Genomic DNA, 3677 nt, shown 5'->3' on the forward strand with positions numbered 1-3677 from the left:
AGGTACTGTGTAGAACATCCATCCTCATTTTAGAGGAGGAGGAAGACTTTAGAACTTGCCCATCGTGCGAAGTAGCAGATCCAGAAGTTGAGATCTCTGTCTCCTGATTCAGATTTTGTGCATCAGCTGCATTAGTTTGAGTCACGAATGATCAGATTCTATATCCATTATACTTCGGATTGGGTTTTTTTTGGAAATTGGATACTTGATCAAGTGTATGTTGGACCAACTGGTCTCTGAAGCCCCTCTTGGTCCCTGGATTCTGGGATTTTCTTTTTGTTCTCCTTAATACTTTTACTGCTCTTTCCAGTTCAACTCTAGACTTCCCATAACTGTCAGATAAAATTATTTCTTTCTTTTTACTAGGTACCCTTTTCTAGGGGAAGAAGGGCTCTGCCAAGGAAAAGAAAAAGATGAAATTGCTTTAGAAGCTTGATTCTTTGTTTTTAATCTTTTTTATGCTTAAAATCCAAAATAACCCAAATATATCTTTAATGTGACACTGTAGGCATAGAACATAGGAGACTCCCTACAGTTCCCTTCAAAGTACTATAGAAATTTGAGTTTCTGCCATCCAAACCTATTTATTGACAAAGTAATGATGTTCACTGTCCATTCTGCATCACATAAACATTTATTTGGAATAGAAGGCATGTTAACCTACAGGAATGTTACTAATTTGCAAGTATCTTCAAACTTGCAATATATCCAAGCACAAACTCAGTTTTTTTCTCTTTCAACTGACTCCCTAACTTCTCCATTCCAATTTGATTATACCACCATTATATGAGCATCCCAGGTCCAAAATGTTTCCTCTTTCCATGCTACCTTAACTTGTCAGCCAGGTCTCTCTTTGAGGCTGTTTGATTAGGATCTTCATGAGCAGAAGTGTGAACCCGGCAAGCCGAGCTCAGGAACTGTGACTGATGCCCCTGTGTCAATATATTAGACTTAATGTCGTTCAGGTGATTTATTGATGTGCTTCATTTTAACACAGGAATCACTTCCCAAGGCCTAATCTCATCCCCTACAGGAATTCCCTTTTAAAAAAAAAGAGAAGTGGTAGGCTATGGATATATACAGTATTGTATGTGGTCTCTCAACAATCTTAATGCACTTTTAAGCTATCAAAAGTTAATAGTTAAAATACTATTATCTGTTTTTTTTTTTTTATCTCACTTGTCTCCTGGTGGTATGATGTGAATGGTGGAATATATCCACAAATGGCTATGATACACACACACACACACACACACACACACACACACACACACACACACACAAAAGAAGACATCCAGAAAATTAAAGGGAGATAAATAGTACTGAATTTTAGCAAAAGCTTTTGATCAGGTATTATTCATTGTTATGCTAATTGTTTTCTTATGTTTTGAGCCATCCTTGTACTCCTGGTATGAATCCTTCTGGATCATATTTTTTTTTCTATAATATTTTTCCTGGGCATCTAGATTGTGCAGTGGATAGAGCACCTACGGGCTTTTCAGCTGGAGTCAGGAAGTTCAAATCCACCTTCAGACACTTTTAGTAACTGTTTGATCCCGGGCAAGTAACTTCACCCTGGGGTTTTTTGTTGTTTGCTTGGTTTTTTTTCAGTTTTCTCATCTATAAATCGAGCTAGAGAGAAGGATATGAGATAACACTCTAGTATCTTTGCCCAAGAAAACCCCAAAGGGGGTCACAGAGTCAGATGTAATTGAAGTGACTGAATAAGAACAGTGTTTTCCCCAGGATTTTATTTAAAATATTTACACCACAGTTGTTAGTTATAGTGATCTATAGCTCTATCATTTGGGCAGTGATATTATATTTGTTTCATAAAACAAGTTTGACAGAAGGCTGACTTTTTAAAATAGACTATTTAACAGAATTATTAATTATTCTTTAAATATTTTGTATTATTTACTTGATCCATCTGGACCAGAATTTCTTCTCTTTCTTCCCTCCATTCCTCTTTGGTAATGAATTTCCCCATATTAATGAATAAAAATGTACTTTGATATAGAGTCTTAAGGTTTGCAAAATTCTTTACAAATATGATTCATTTTCTCTTCACCACAAACCTGTGAGGTAGGTGCTATCCCCATTTTACAGATGAGAATCCTGAGACACAGAACAGGTAAGTTGATCTGTGGAGAAGCACACAGCTAGGGTCTGTCTGAGGTAGGATTGGAGCTCAGGTCTTCTTGACTCTTAAGTCTTGCATTCTTATCCACTGTGCCACCTGAGATGCCTATGAATGAAATCAAAGCCCCCATTTCAATTCCTATTTTTTAGTAGCACTTTCTGATAATTGTTTATATTTCTTCTGTTAGTTGTGAATTCATCTTGTTCCTTTTTCACTTTGGTAATTTGATTTCCTTTTTTTTTTCTTTTTGATCCAGTTAAACTTTATTGATTTTGTGCATCTTCTCAAAAACCAGCTATTAGTATATTGTTCATTTCTATTGGTTTTCTTTTACAATGTCAGACTGTGGGGGGCGGGGTTGGTTTAGGGTTTTTTTTTTTTTAAATTGCACATTCAGTTTAATAACCTTTCTCCCTTTTTCTAGTTTAACTGTGAAAACAGTTTATATCTCTAATGGTATATAACTTTAATTCTGAGGACTGTTTTACCTTCATTCTCCAAATTTTACAATATTGTATCGTCATTTTCTTTTGCGTAGTTCCTGATTGTTTCTGTGATTTGTTCTTTATCCCACTCACTATTCGGAACGTTTTTATTCTTCTTTTAGGTCTGTACTTTTTGCTTGTACTCCTTGTATTATTTTCTGTATCGTTATGGACTACAAAACATGTTCATTATTTCTGCCTCTTTGTCCTTTTTTGTTTTTCGTTTGACAATTTCTCTGGGTCCTAGGACGTGGTTTGTTTTTGTAAGGTAGTTTGTGATACTAAGAAATAGGTGTATTCATTAATGCTTCTATTCAGAAGTTAAATTTTCCAACAATGTTCAGTTCTATATTTTTCTTTTTTAAAAATTCTTGTTTGACTTATTTAGTTCTAAGAGTATTACATATTCTACAGTTACTGTTACTACCTATGCATTTTGAAGTATGATTAGCTTTTCCTTTATGAATTTAGATTCTCTGCCATTTAAGGTGTGTTTAATGATATTGTTTTATTGTCTATGGTACTTTTACGTATGATGTGATTTCCATGTTCCTCTCTAAATAGTATGAATCTTTACTACTTTTGCTTTTCTCCGATGACAAAATTGCAGCTCCAATTTTTTTTAAGAGTCAACTGAAACAGGAAATATTTGTTACTGGCATGAAACAATTTTGGGGGGAGTGCATTTCTGCAACTCAGTTCATCTCTCTGGGAGCCAGATAGGTTTTCCTCTTGAACCCTTAAAGTGACCCGAGTCAGTGACATGTTGTGGAGGCAGGAGTGTACTGAATATACTTGGAACAGGGATAGAAGAATGGATGGGAGAAGTGATATTTGGTGAGGAGGTCTTCCTTTCCCCTTGGCCTCTTTTGCTCTTAAGACATCTATAAGCTATTTGACACTAGAGGAGAGAGATGCAGCCATTAAATAAAGTGGAGCTTTGGGAATTGGATTTCTGGGGTTGCCAGTGGCGTAGGTCATAGGCCTAACCTCTACCTGCAGTGACCAGAGACATTGCATAGAAGACCTAGGCCTGGAACAGAGAGATT

This window comes from Antechinus flavipes, chromosome X, assembly GCF_016432865.1.
Source record: "Antechinus flavipes isolate AdamAnt ecotype Samford, QLD, Australia chromosome X, AdamAnt_v2, whole genome shotgun sequence".
NCBI lineage: Eukaryota > Metazoa > Chordata > Mammalia > Dasyuromorphia > Dasyuridae > Antechinus > Antechinus flavipes.